Source organism: Falco punctatus (assembly GCF_963210335.1).
Source record: "Falco punctatus genome assembly, chromosome: 3".
NCBI classification, from domain to species: domain Eukaryota; kingdom Metazoa; phylum Chordata; class Aves; order Falconiformes; family Falconidae; genus Falco; species Falco punctatus.
Genome location: NC_137582.1, coordinates 9,187,943 through 9,203,948, shown reverse-complemented (window position 1 = coordinate 9,203,948; position 16,006 = coordinate 9,187,943). Strand labels below are relative to the sequence as shown.

At 36.6% G+C, this 16,006-nt stretch overlaps 1 long non-coding RNA gene across 1 annotated transcript in view; it reads right to left on the bottom strand.

The window, feature by feature from the left end:
• Window positions 1-5,374: 5,374 nt before the first annotated feature.
• Window positions 5,375-16,006, bottom strand: part of LOC308059858 — a 29,469-nt gene continuing 18,837 nt past the window's right edge. The window contains exon 2 of the long non-coding RNA XR_013926466.1: window positions 5,375-12,605. This is a non-coding gene — a long non-coding RNA (uncharacterized lncRNA). The remainder of the gene's footprint in view (window positions 12,606-16,006) is intronic.

Below are 16,006 nucleotides of genomic sequence, written 5' to 3'. Positions count from 1 at the left end.
ATATAAAGGAGTGAATCTGGGTTAATTATCATTGATAATATACAACTGTGGGTCAGCTTCAGGGGTGGTGGGTTGGCTGATGTAGATAAGGTGCAGCTGTGACTGGTTCTGTTAAGTGGTTGGGCAGCCAAGGAAGAGGGAGTAGCCAAGGAAGAGAGAGGAGGAAGAAGCAGAGAGAATACGTGCCTTGGATGAGGTGAGGAAAAAGCAGCAGAGGGAACAGCACGAAGAGTATGCTGGTATGAGATGGTAAAAGACCTTGTTGCACCTTGATAGTTTGGAGAGTGCTGTGACAGTAATGAACGCTATCATCAGTGGTGGGACTTACTAGGCACACTATTCTTTAGAAATAAAGCATGATCAGATTTCCTTATGTCTGATAAGGTATAATGCTGTATTAAATGTATTTTTGAGCAATTTTGCTCTTTTCTGGCTGGGTACTTGATGCCTGAAGGGGAATGTTTTTGAGCTGTAGTCATCTTCTGAGCATAAGCAGCAATACACTCTCTCTTCTCCGCCAGGCTTCCTGCTTTCACAAAGCTGCTAGGAATATAATGCATTTGAGATTGCTGTGCTTCTGGTACATAGTGTAAGTTTTCTGTGGGACAACAAGCTAAAAAATGTTTGCAGGGCAAACTTTGATTATAAGCTATTTAAAGATGTCTCATTACAGATATTTACGCCCTGTTTTCCCAAACTTTTTTTTTTTCTCTCTTGATACTTTGATTATCCATGCCCATGCAAAAGCAGGCATCCTTTTAACCTGAATCCCTAAATGGATCCTCAATTTGAATTCAGGCAACCAGGATTCATGCAATTTAGTTTATCTTCTTGGTAGTAAACTTACTTTTCTGCTGTCTGTATGGGTAATGGACTTTAAGGTGAAATTTTGTATACCTGACAGATCAGTAACTCATTAATATATACCATGTACATGTAAAAATAACTATTTACTTTGAAATCTGTTTTCCAAAGACTAGGGTATCTTTCTTTATCAAAGTCACAAAGACATATTTGAGACACTATGTATAGTATATCTCATTTATAGCTCATATTGTCCCAAGTCCACAATGCCTGTTTGAGCACTGCATCAAGCAAAACTGCAAACCAAACCATACAAACAATGTGTATATGGTGTCTAAGGTGTTTATTTTCAGATCACCTGTTATATTTGGGTGTAAGAAGTCCTGATTCTGTCTACAACATCAAACTTTTCTCTCCATCCTTTGTAGAACCAATAGAGAGAATCCTGCTGAGAGTTAATCCATTAAAATTCAGTTGCTTTATGTGATACATGTAGCCCATGTAGGAAAAAATGGTAGTTCAGCTTTTGACTGTCTTTAGTATGGATCAAGTGGGTTTAGGAAACATACTGTTAACGTAAGGAAATGTATTTGTCACACATATTGAAATGAATTCCTCCTATAATCTTCATGAAGGAGTAACCTTAACAGACTATGAACAGTTACATTTATATAAAATCTCCACAGATTAACCTCATGGTCCTCTTGGGGAGAATAAAATAAGTAAGAAAAGGATCTTTTTCATGTTACACTGGCTTGAATTATCTCCCATTTAGTAACAGTTTCTCCTTAACTTCCTCTCCATCTTCCAAAGCGAAGCTAAGTCATTTTACTGTAACCACAAAGCAGTTGTTAACAGTAGTTATGGGTGCTGGTACTTTTTTTTTTTTTTTTTTTTTTTTTTCCTAACAATTGCATATAGAACTAGATTCTGCTTGGTTTTGTCATCTGCTTTGTTATCCACTAGAACCTGTGTTATCTGCCTGCTTTCTATTTCTATGGAGATACAGATTTCTTGTATATACATGCCCACACCTGCTGTATGACTTCTTTCAGCTGACAAATCCTTTAAGGTGAGGAACTATCCTTTAATGTATATATTTGCGTTATATATTAAAATAGGATTCCATTAGTTTTATGTAAGGAAAAAAAAAAAAAAGGTTAAGAAGGTATATGAAGGCAACCCTACGCTCATTGTTACTGTCTGGTAAAACATTAATTTCCAGGCTGTGGGTGTGTGGGGATTTCTTGTTTCATTTCATTAATGCAGCAGTACAGAGAGGAAATTTTCTTATGGCAGATATAATGTGAACTTTGAATAGTCAATGTTGATTTTGCTCAAATAAAATTTAAGAGTACAAAGGTGATGTGTTAGCTGAGGTTCAGAAAATGGCATTAATATAAGAGAAAAAAGATTGTTGTGGGTTAGACCACAGATTCATCTAGCCTACTAACCTGTGCCCATTGGAGTTTGTAAAGCAAATATCTAATAATAAGGACAAGGCACATAATGGTTTTAATTTGAACTATTCTGAATTTTGAACTGGTTTTGGCTCACAAGACTTTCTGAACCAAGTGTGGTTGCAGTGTGTTTTGCTTCCATGTAATTTTACAGTTTATCCTGCAGTCTCTGTAAACTTTTAGCATTCACAAAATCTTGCAGCACTCTTGCATTGTCTGAGTGACACCCTCCTTTGATATAAATCTGGCGTATGCTAGTTTCATCTTATGCCCCCAGGTTTTTATACTGGAAGAGACAGTATGTAATTTCTCCATATCTACTGTCTCTGTGTCAGCTTGATTTTCTAGTTCTCTGCTATCTCTATCTCTCTTTTCAAGAGAGGAGTTTTTTGAAGATGCCAAAACCAGTCTATTGTTTTTCATATGGGAAGAGTCCAATGCCACTGAACGTTCTTACCAATGTGCCCTGGATCTTTCCCTGTCTTATTAGATCTTACTTTGTAGGACTTAAATAGCAGCATAATAATATTCTTGCTTCATTCTCTATGCTTTTCCTAATGTTGCATTTGAGCTTCTGACTGCTAATGAGTACTAAGCTGCTGATTTTACAGAGCTATCATAATCCCATCATCCCTACCTAATCAGCGCGGGGTCCATCATTTCCTTTGTACATCACTTATATATGCACATTTCCTTGCACTTCACTTTAAATTTACCTGCGCATATACATTTCTGCTGCTTCTCTCTCTGTTCCAGATAAGTAAGACCTGTGTGCTTGTCATGAATAGAGCAAAGCAATCACAAACCTAATTAACTTGCTTATTTTTTTCCCTCCTGTCAGGCAGTTTGCTTCTCCAGGGTTTGAAAATGCTGATTTGTCTGCTAAGGAGCCAGTACGCAGACAACAAACACATTTGTATAAGGAACTGATGCTGAAACTTGAGGTTTGTTAGTTCCAAACCCACAGATTTCAGACACCTGCCCTAGTGTTTCTTCCATCAGTCCTTTCCTGTCCTTGGCAAATCCGCAGAACAGTGTCATGTACTATATAAAGCTGCTACCTGGCTCTGGTTGTCATATATGCTCCAGATAAGTAGCATACACTTAGCTCACTGCTGTAATTGGTAAATTGCCTTTTAATTATAGATTTCTTTTTCCCACATTATTATACTATGGTGTTTATATATAGTATTAATGTTTTTTGTAAGATTTAATCAACTATTTCCTTAATGATACATTATTTCATTCATCTTTTTCCCTATTTTTCATTCTCTTTTTTTTTCTCTTAGTTTACCACTAATATTGTCCAAGGAATTCTGATCAATTTCACTAAGAGTTTTATCACTGTCATTCTAGCAAATTTTTTATGAATTGGTCTTAAGAACAGAAATTATTTAGATGTTTTTAACAGCACACTACCAGTGCCTTTTGAATTGATATTTACAGCTTTCCCTGAAGGCACAGAAAGGTCTTAGTGGTGTTTAACATACTATTAAATGTCTCAAGTGCCACAATAGTGTGTATTTGTTGTACAATGTCTTCAGGGAGGGGGAAAGAATGATTTATCCAAGTCAGGTCTTATAGTCATTGATTGATTTTTAGTTTGGGTATTAGAAAAATTGCATCTGTTTGAGGAAGTAGCTGCTCAGGTATCTGATTCAAAAGTCTGAAAAATACTATTTATTGTATATATTGGACTTTAACAAATGTATACCACAACTCTAAATATTATATACAATTATTCATTGGTTTTTTCCCATTTCATTTGGGAGATTACTTAAAAAAGTATTTCTTTACAGCTCTGAATATTCAGATTTGATTTCTTTGCACAGCTGTGGAATTGATCAGAACCTCCTTTCATCTAGCAGTGCACATGCAAACTGTTTTAAAGTAAGGAAAAATGGTTTATTTGTACAATGTTATTTCTGTTACATTGTAAAGACTTTGTCAATATTCTATCTTCCTGCTTTCCTTGTAGAAATTTATGTAATTACAGAATAATTTAGACTAGAAAGTACCTCAAGAGTTCTCTAGTCCAACCTCCTGTGCAAAGCAGGGCCAGCTACCATGTCAGACCAGGTTGTGTGGGGCTTTATCATGCTGAGTCTTGAAAATCTCCAAGGATGGAAACTACACCATTTCTCTGGGTAACCTACTACAGTTTCCTCGGGTTAAATTTTCGTCTTCTGTCCACACCTTACCAGCCGTGACTCCTGCCCTTCCACCAGGAACTGCTGTGAAAAGACCACCTCCATCTTCTCAGTAACCAGGTATGGAAGGCTGCTGTTAGGTCGCCCTGAAGCTGTCTCTTCTCCAGGCTGAACAAGCCCCCACTCCGCCAGCCTTTCTTCACAGGACAAACACTTCAGCCCCTGGTCACCCTAGGGTTTCTCTGCAGGACTCACTTCAGTTAATTGACATTCTTCCTGTGCTGGTGCATCCAAAACTGAAAGCAGTTACTAGATGTCACCTCAGGAGTGCTGATTAGAGGGGGATAATTTCTGTTGACATCCTGGCTGTGTCCCTGTGAATACCAGCAGGGCACACTGCTGGCTCATGCTCAGCATTTACCTTTTTTCAGTCACTGCTAACTTTCCCAGATCTTCACTACTTTTCCAATATGGTAGTGGCCTCTCTAGGAAATTGTTCAGCTCTCTCAGCACCCTTGGATGTAGTTTGTCAGGTCGCAGTGACTTCTGAGGGCTGAGCTCCCACACATGGTCCTCACCTACTGCTGGTAGTTCCTTTCCTCCTTTAACACTTTCACTATGCACAGAGGCCTAGGAGACTGTGTTGGTCAAGACACAAGGAAGACATGAAGTAGCTCAGCCTTATTTGTGCCTGCCGTCACCCCAGCCAACTGTCCCATAAAACAATACAACCATGTTTTCCTTTGCCAAGCTTTTACTATTAATATAGCACTAGAAGCTCTTGTGCTTGATACCCCTTTTAAGTATCAGCTCTAGGTGAACCTTGGCTTTCCTCACACTATCCCTGTGTATCCTGGTTTTGGCTCAGATAGAGTTAACTTTCTTCTTAGTAGCTGGTGCAGGGGGCTGTGTTTTGGCTCTGATGTGAGAACAATGTTGATAGTACACTGATGGCTGTGGTTGTTGCTGGGTGATGTTTATACTAAGTCAAGGACTTTTCAGTTCCTTGGGCCCTGCCAGCCAGAGGGCTGGAGGGACATGGGAAATGGGGAGGGGACACAGCCAGGACAGCTGACCTGAACCAGCCAAAGAGGTATTCCATACCATGGGACATCATGCCTGGTATATAAGCTTGGGGGGTCAGCTGGGGCATCGTTGCTCAGGGACTGGCTGGGCATTGGCCAGCAGGTGGTGAGCAGTTGTACTGTGCATCACTTGCTTTCTTTTCTCCCTTTTCCTTTGGATTTTATCCTTTTCACCACCTTTCCATTATAACTATTATCATCGTGCTTTCTTTTTTATTTCAAATTATTGATTTTTTTTTTTATCTCAGTTCTCAAGTTCCTTTCTGATTCTTCTTTCCGTCCCTCCAGGAGTGGGGAGCGAGCAAGGAGCTGCATGGTTGCTGGCTGAAGTTAAACCACAACACTGTGTGTCTGGGCAATATTAATGTAGTGCTCCCTTGTAGCTTGTTCCTGCTTTCCCTTCCTGTGTGCTGTGTTTCCATATTAAAACACAGTCATGAGTTCCCTTTTAAACTGATCTGCTAATCTGTTTCCTTTTCTGGTTATTACGAGGGACTGTTCCTGAGCTAAGAAGGGATAGCTGTTAAAGACCTGCCAGCTCTTTTACCCTCCAGAGTTGCCTCTCTCAGGTTACTCCTACCAGTTTCTTGAATAAGCTAAATTCTTGACTTCTAAAGTCCAGGGCCTGTAGCCTGCTACTTGCTTTCTTCTCTTCCCTCCCCTGGGGATCTTGAACTTTTCCAGTTCATGGTCACTACAGCAAAGATGCCATCAATTATTATCACCCCAAGCAGTTCATCCTTTTCAGTGAATAGCAGATTCACCTGTGCATCATCTGCAATTGCATCATCTGCAATTGCCTCATCTGTTACTTGCATCAAGGAGGTATCCCTGACACATCCCCAAAAATCTGCTCAATTGCTTGGCTCTAGCTGTGTTGCCACTCTAGTAGCTTACAGCAAGATTAAAATACCTCCTAAGAGCTGGGATCTATAATTTAGAGACCTTATTAACGTGTTTAAAGAAGATTTTTTTTATGCTTTCTCATTCTAATGGGTGGTCTGTAACAATCTCCTACTACAAGAGCACCCTTACTGGCACGTGCTTTGATCCTGACCTAATCCTTTGAGCCTGATCCTTATGGGGAAGGATGGGGAGAGCCTTTGAAAAGCCTGTTATTAGTAGATTGACTAATTGCCATTTGTATCATTTTAGAATCTGTCTTTAAAGGCTAACCACACACGTTAACCGTTTGTGAATACTTTACAGTATATGTTACTAATAATCCTAAAACTTTTGTTAGCATGATTATATCTGTTTAATAAGGAAAAATATGATATTCATATAGCTTGTGCCTAACCTGGTTTTGGGGGAAACTCTGGAAAACCTAGTCTAAACATCTGCCTAAATAATATGCATCTTTCTCCTATGTCAATTGTAAAAGATGTTAAGGAACTATTCGTGGGTTTTTTTGTAGCTAGGTAACACAGTGACTCATGAACACATAGTAGCATGACTGAATTTTGTAATTAATAAAACTAAAATGTTACTGATAGTCTGAAGTTATTTTAAGATAGTCTGAAGCAGCACTAAGTACAGTGTTTTCACATTGCTTATGCAAGATGCTACTCATTGTCAAATCATCTATTTCACATGGTACAGTACTCATCATGCCTTGCTATTCCTATTTGAATTTGTCAGCACTTTCTTATATTCCACATTTTATTTCATCTTTTCTTGACTATCTTTCCAAATTCAGGAGGTCACTGATTTACAGGGTGGGTTTTCACATGGTGTCTTGGTCTCCTCTTCCATACATGGGGTGAGAGCTGAAGTAACAGTATAGTGGTAGTCTTCCTTTATTGAACAAAAAAAAGCTAATTTATTCAGTTCTTGGGTTTGTTTATAGCAGTGAATTAACATTTTGTTCCATGCAGTGCAATTTAAATTCACTTTTCTGTAGTTCTCATCTTTATAGATGTAAATAATTGCTATGTGAAAAATGAATACATAGTAGGATTTTTTTAAATTAGTATTCTCTTTTTAAAAACATTTACTCTATTAGCTACTATTTATTTATTTGAGAGTACTTTATAGTGTTACGGTGTATACCCTGGGGCACTAGGAATCCATTGGCAGAGAGTTTTTGCACAATCTATTTAGTTTCACCATGAATTTTAGCAGATCCTGGTGTTTCATATGTAAGTTTTCTATTTTATGGAAATAACTCGATTCCTCAACTTGATTCAGTCATTCAATAGCTGAGGAGATGACAGATGTTAACCTTCTTCTTGAAACAGACTGAAACTGCAAGTTTCAAGAACAATAGATAGATAGAGGTCTGAAATGGATCTGTTCTTGGCAGAAGTGTAATACTGACAAATGCATGGATGGGTGTAATTAACTATTTCCTTGTTAACCTCCTGTTAATATCTCCCTGAGATATTAAGCCTGTGTTTTTGTCCCTGCTGAATCTTCTACTGTTGCTTGTGAAGTTTGCTCTTTTTGTCAAGAAATAGAGAAACGTTCTTTTAATGAGCCTACAAGGTCATGATATCATTGCAAAGCTCCTTTTCATAAGAACTTTTTCTTGAAGACCAACTTCTTGTATACGTATTTCTTGAGAGTCCAGCTGTGGCTTCACATTTGTAGCTGCTTGGCAAATTAGCTGTACTAATAAAGTGATACCATTGTTAACAAATGAAGAAATTTGACCTGTCCTTGACCCTCACCATTTACACATGCTGACTCTTTTGTGTTCCTAAGCAGGTGATGGTGGAAAGGGGGAATGTCAACCATAGGCCTTAAAAAAACAACAACAACAAAACCAACCAAAAAACCCCGCTTTTGGTTTTTGTTGTTCTGGGTTTTTTTCGCCCCTTCTTTCTGCTGCTATAGAAAGAGGAGTATCTCTAGACTTTGATATTCTACACACAGATTCTGGATATGTTACTTCTGGAGTGGAATAGGATGAGAAAAAGGTTTCTGGCTAGAAAAATTTACCAAGATTCTAAGTATTTTTAGTTTTGCATCTTGGAAAGGTAAGTGCAATAAAAGCTAGAAGAATATAGGTTTGTTTATTTCAGAGGAGGGTTTCCTATGTGTTGGGTTTTCTTTCCCCTTCTGTTTTTCAGATACAATACTGAAATGCTGAAAAACCCCACATACTTGAAAATGGCTTATAGATTGCTTTTTAATGCTGGGCTGTATTTGAGTAACTCCAGAGTTAACTTCTCTTCCCTGGAATAACAATATATTCTCTGGTTCCTTTTTCATTTATTAAAATGCAATGATGGTAGGTGTGATTACTAAAAGGAACTGAAACTATCTCTTTCTTTGTTCTGAGTACTAAGATAATCCGTTTAGTCACTCTTTTTACTTTTTATCATGTGTTTTATAATATGTTTAGTAAACCAGGAAATATCAAGAGGGTATTGACTTGAGGCATGTAATTTTATACTGTATTTTCTCATATTGAATGAGAATTACACAATATTTTCATAATTTGGGATGTAATTTAAATTCTTCAGTTTAAAAATATAGGACATTATCATCAGTTTTAATTTAAGTGGTTTGTTATTGATATACCCTTGATACATATTAACTTTTCAATTACAGTATTACAGTTTTTCCAATGTAAATGCAGGCATTTGCAATTTTAGAAGCAAATTGAAAGCTTTATGATTTTGTGTAAACTTTTGTTCTTGAAAGTACTGCTTTTCCAGTTTTTGTGGCTGGGTTTTTCAGGTTTGCATTGGGGTTTTATTTGGATGTGTTTCGCACATTTTCCTACTGTTCTAGTCTTCAGTTCATCTTAGCGAATTTCTTTATTTTGCTAAAGAAATAATTTCTTTTTTCCTTCTTTTTTCCCTTTCACTTTGCTTTTCTGTGGAATTTAGAAACATACCACTGCCACAGATATATTCTGTTAGGCTCATAACCCATTATAAGTTATTGTGAATGTCTTGAATGTGATCATGAAAGCATAAAATAGATGTATTCTGTTTTCTTGTTTGGTTGGTTTTACTATGTAAAGAGCAGATATTTCTCTTTTATCCTGTTTTTGGTTTTAGTGTACTGCTGTGGAGACTAAAATAAAACACACACATAACCTTCCCGACTCCTACTTCCAGTTGTTCAGAGGCTTTTTTATGGAATCAATGAGTTTACAACTTCTGACCCTGTTCAGTAAAATTCAAGATACAGCTTTTAGTTTTAGCTGAAATGGAGGGTAATGTGATAGAACTCTGCTGTGTTTCTTTATCTTTTCATGTTTATCACATTTGGATAGCTTATGCCTTTTAAGCATAGCATTAACCTTTTGATGCAATGGAGTACCTGAATAAAAATACTCTTTTATATGAAAAAGTAAAAGGAGTGCTTACAGTCAAACCAACTGTGACATATCATTGAGTTTCCATAAAAAAGCTTTTCATGATTGGATCCTCAACTCTGTATCAGACTGAGCTACGCAGAAAGATTTTCACTCCTTTCTGAGTGTGCTTGGTTCTTTGGTTATGTTGCTATAGGCCAGTATCATTTGCAGGGGAGCAAAAGGAACAGCGAGAGGCCAATGAAACAAGCTTTTATTTACTGCAAAATATCCCTATTATCCTGGCTTCATTAGGAAGTTGGGAAGATGCTCTGTGCAGTGGATTGGACATCTGCCCTTCAAGAGGTATTCCCCCTCTTTCTTTTGGACACCAGCAAGGAACAATGGTCTAGGAGAGAAAAGTATAAACTCGTCTAAACCCACCTGTCTTGAACTGGCACATGTGAATGTGGGAGACCATTTCAAGACAGTTCGAGCGGCTTCTCTAGGAGTTTTTCAGGAAGGGTTTGGTAAAGTACAGTATTACATACACATACGTGGTTGAAATAGCAGGTGAATGAGTTTTACTCTCCCTGGTAAGTAGAGATATCCAATTTAACTTTGGCATTATTGTCAAAGTACGTGTTAAGTAAAGGCACAAAGTTAGTTGTGAACACATTAAAGTTCAGGTTCTTATATATCTACATATACAGAAAAAATATTTTAAATGGACAAAAAATATCTGCTTAAACAGGAAAATTCTATTCTGTGTTTGCAGTTAACTTTAATATATTACAACAAAGAGCATGTGTTTGTTACTGTAAGTTTTGTGCATACCTGCATATTGTGTGCAGGTTGAAGATAATCCTTTCAGGAAGTAGGAAATGTAGAAAGACAAAAGCAAGTTAGATAAAGATTTAATACTTGAAAAATGCTTTGTTTTAGTGATAAATGAGTGAGTTTGAGCTACCTTTCCCAATGACTTCAGAAATGTGATTGGGGAGTTTTCAAAAATTTCTGTAAAACAACAACTACGGAGTTACCTGCATGTTTTTGTAGCATGGATTTGGAAGTCATATATACGGTAAAAGGAACACAAGTCAAATTATGTCTCTGGCAGCAATTTAGTAATTGCTTAAACAATATTGAAACATGAATTTACACCATGTTGTATTGGGATCTGTTAAAGGATCTTGAATAAGAAAAGCCACATAGTAAACCTGTTTGAAATTGCATGGAAGACCTCGATGACAATCCTGGTTCATAATCTATCCTTGTATGCTGCTGGCTGCATGCTACTCTTACATACCTCAAGTTTGCAGCAATTTAGCATCATTTACTTATTGCTACTGATGTAGGCCACTTTGAATTTTGGAAATCAGGTTATGGGTATCATAACATCCTTTTTTGGATCACAGGTTATATTTTATTGTATTAATTAATGTAAGTTTTCAGTGTCAGATTGACTTCAGAAAGTGATTTTCGTTTTTGTGGAAGAGGAATTTAATGTTCCTGCCAACTTACAGATTACATGATATGGGGGAAGTAAGCAAATAGGCATATTGCTGCCAAATGGAAAATCTTGCATATTCTGTGATAGAGTTGTCAAATCTGAATATGTAACCTTTTTACTAACCGAGTTTCCAATGATAATTATCTGACATACAGGTGAATCACACTGTCTTAAAATAGAATTAACGAGCATTTCCATTGAGGGTGCAATCTACTACATTATTAAAGAGCATCTGTGTTCTTTCAATTATGGTAATTTCACTGTTTTAAATAGTGTTTTACATTTCCTGATGGGAATGTAACTATACTCAGCCTATGCTTATTAAGTCACTTAGCAAACATAGTTGTATTAATAAAATCCTAGGTGTGTCATTTCATTCTATATTCTCAAACCCTGCAAAATATAAACTCCAAATACAGGAGTCACAGGTAAAGTGCAGCCTATTCAGGACAAGTCCTGTCCAAGTACTGGGAAGTCTAGATGAGTGGTTTTTATTACTTCACAGTGTATTCTCATGGGGTTTAAAAACACTAGCAAGGGAGGACCACTGGAGAGCCTGCCTATGTGGAATTTCCAAAGGGATCTATCTATTCATTAAAAAATGTTACAAAACTGTGTGTCTTTTTGGCTGCAATTGTATTTGTTAGAGGGGAGCAATAATTGCACTGGTATTGTGTATTATGGGGGGCAAGTTCTAAGGGCCAAGTTTTCCTTGACTGAGAAGAATTTGGAAAGATCCTCAATACCTTGAAAACCAGTAATGTCTAAGAAGAAAGTTGAGAGGTGTCCCTGGAGGCCTGGGCTGTGAACAAATCTCTTCTGTAGTTGTGCTCATGGGATAGAAACCTACCTGTGCCTTGTAAATGCTGGCTGGAGCTCAGTAATGCTGGAGACTGAAAAGAAGGATGTAATCTCTGGAGTAAAGTTAAAAAAAAATAGTTTATTTTATAGCACTTAGAGGCGTAAGGAAGAGCTGCTTAGTGAAAATTGAAAATGAGGAAAGTTCTTTGGGTGTCCATGAGTCAGAGCCTAAGGGGAAAAAGACTGGTAATAAGGGAAAACCTGGGAACTCTAGTACCTAAAAGCCAAACTTTCTATTTGTCTCCTTCTGAGACAAGGATCTGAATCATGCCACAATACATCATCAGTGGGTTGCTGAGCTAATCCAAGACTGTACAGAAGACATTTTAATAATGTCTTTATTTGCAGTAAAGTTGGTAGGTCTCTTCCATGGCAAGCATCTTGCTCCTCAGTTAGACTTGCAGTTGTAACCAGGAGTCCCACCATAACAGATCTGTGGAGCCAGGGTTTGTTTTACAGTCCAGCAGGGAACTCCATGCCCTAAAGATAAGGGGATGCAAAGGCAAAGTGTTTTTTCCACAAAGTAGTATACATGATATTTAAAAATGTTTCAAAATACTCTCCAGGTATGGTTGATTTGTGATTTATAGTATGTTGTTCTGCTACTGCCTGATGGTAGCAAACTGGATCTTGACAGCTTTTTATAGGATATTAACATCACTAATATCTGGGACTAATTGACAGCAAGGACAGCAACTTAAGTATTTCTTTTAAGACATTCATACCTGAATGGTACAAATTTGCTTTCAAATATCCCATAGTAGTATTTATTTAAGAAAAAAAAAAACCCACCAAAACCCAACATAAATAATAAAATTAAAAGACTCAAGGGAGGCAGGTGGGATATGGAGTCACAGCAACGCATGAAAATCCAGGCAGTTATTCTGTATATCTTTGTGGAAGTGTGTTGCTTTGAAAATGTATATCCCATGTAATTTTGCTTCTCATTTATAACAAATAATAAACACGATAATTTCATTTGTCAAATATTTTTCCAGAAAAAACTGAAATGCATCAGCAACTTTTACGTAGTCTGGACACCTTAATACCTCACTTGAAGGAGCAGTGTTTATTTCTCAGATAATTGGTGCAATTCAGAGAATCTGCAGAACCCAAAACTTTTATTAAATACGGTACTTATTTCAAGAACATTCAAAAATTTCATTTGTTTGTCATACCTATGTAGATACAAACTGTCTTTTTTCTTCATATGCATGTTTCTGCCTTAAATTCTATAGGAATGTGATCGACTTGTATTGATAAACAATTCACTATAGATTGATGGATATGATGAGCAATGTTAAAGTGACTGCAAATGCCAAACTTAGGTAAAACAAAGTGTTCTTTTCAGTGAAGAGCCACAGGTAACTATATTATGAGACATAGTAGTCTGTATTATGAAGGATGTTAGCATAGACCTTCTGTTCTTCAATGAACTTTAAAAAATAATTTCACTTTCGAGAATATGCTGAATCTTGCCCATTTTATCCTGAGTTTCATAAAACTAAATATTACTTCATAATAAATGGCAAAATATTTTTAACTTTTTGTTAATTTGTTTATTCAGGATGTAAGTGGATTTTAAATTCTACTGATACACTGAGTAGTCAGACCATAGTACGACAGTTATTTATGTAATGTGAATAGATTTAGTGACAGTCACAAAATTACAGGAGAGGTACACATGAATATAAATCCGGCACTAGATTTATTTTTTTTTTTTAATCATTTTGGCCATTAGTAAAATTATTCTCGAGGTAACATGCCAGTTCTTTCTGTTTTCATTTGATGTAAATCCAATGAAATAATTTTGAGTTCTTGTGTATGACACAAATCCAACTTTACCATTCCTCACTCATTCTTGAGTTGGACCAGTAAGTTCATTACAAAGCACCATGTTTTCCTAAGTTGCTGCATACAGTATGCATCCCTTTGCAGCAGCCTTTGCATCCTGCTTTAACACTCCTAGTCAAAGAATGAATGAAACAATCTTCCTACAAGCCATTTTGTAGTTCTTATTGCTAAAACATTAGTTTAATTGCCATATTAGTTGGGAGTATTTTTTTAAAGAAAATTTGTTACAGACTGGGGCAGCTATAAATCATACATGTTTTATGCATGTGTTTGAAAGCTACAGTTTATAGACAAGAATGTCAACTTAGGTCACTTGCAGACATATTTAAGATAAGACCATTGAATAAGAAATAATTATCTCTGGTTTCATCATCAAATTATTATGAGAGATGTATCATTCTAATAAAAAAAATTAAATTGAATAATAAACTGAGAGTGTTTTCTATATGGTAGTCTTTGAATTAATCAACTGGGATTTCAGTAGCCATTGAGGGCAAATGATTATTTAAGATAAAATAGTAAGATTCCTTTAGAAAAAATGGGGGGGTGGGAGGGGTGGGGGGGAAAGAGATGGGGCACCCCCAAAAAAAACACCCTTTAAACTCTACAGTTGTTCATATGGGAGGGTTTTCTGGCAGCTTTAAATAATTACACCATATAGGGAAAGTATGACATACCATGAAGAAAGGATAGCCTTTTCAGTTTATCTATCGAGAACTTATGCATTGTTTATAGGCCATATATTTCTTTCAGGTAGCTAAGTCAAAATCACCTTGATGCACCTGAGTCACCTGAACACAAAAGCAAATGCAGACTTTGTCATGTGGAATGTCTTGGTAATCTGTTGGAGATGTTTTTGTTGTTGTTCACAGTTGATTATGAACAAGCTCATCAAGCAGTTGTAAAGTGCATAGCAAACTAGATGTAGATTGATAAAATACATTTATTAGAAATAATCTTTGACTTGTACAGTGTGGATAAACTATTTCTATGAATAAGACAAATTGGAACAAACCACTAATCCCATTTAATTCAGATGTATTTCATACATTGTTACTAAATACTTTAGCGTCAGATGCAGTACTGCGAGTGCATGACCCAACAAACTGGAATAAAATTCTTTAAATGGTGTGGCAGTGCAGGGATGGTTTTCAATATGCATTGTCATTTCTGCAGATAAAAGCCTCGCTGACTGTACATGCACTGAAAAAAAGACTTACCCATTGTAGCCTCATCCAACAGATGTTCAAACTGACAGCAAAACTTCAGTATAGTAAAATATTTCCTGGCAAATATTTTAAGTTAGACTTATAAAAAGTATTTATCCAAATGTAGGAAGGAAGACCAGCTGAGGTAGTTCAGCAATTGCTCACTGTAACACATCTTGCTGTAAATATATTCCTGAAATCCTAGTATTAACAGAATCATTCTCTCTTGCCTACCTGCACTCACTGTTTTGTCCTTATAATGGTGGTGCTGTGGGGGGGGTTGCTTTTTACTTTTTTTTTTTTTCCACTCTTTTTTTATTTTTGATGTCTAGATATGCAGTATTTTTTAAGATAAAACGTTTGTTCAGCTATCTCTATTTTATTGAAGATGTGAGAAAGTAGAGTTATTTTACTGCTTTTGGAGAATCTCTGTAGCCTACGAAATCACGGAAGACGTGTTAATTCTGTTTGTTTCACTTTTGTGATGCTACTGTCAAAAAAGCACTTAAACATGTAACAGCTTGGGAGCATAACTTCAAATGTAACTGAAGCACCTGCTGTTAGGTAGAATTTTCTGTTTCCTCTTCAACTTTTTTTCAAGTTTGTTTATTTTGTCTGGGTTTTTGTTTATTTGGTTTTGGTTGGTTGGTTTTTGTTTGTTTTTTGTTTTTTTTTTCTAGAGCTGAGTAGCCCAGGGATCATCTTGCACTTAAAAGCCACTTAGAATCCACAAGAGGTGTCTTTTCCTGCAGCTATGCTAAAATGCATGCTCTAAATATTGCTTAAAATATGTTGAGGGAAGAATTCCTATACAACTTC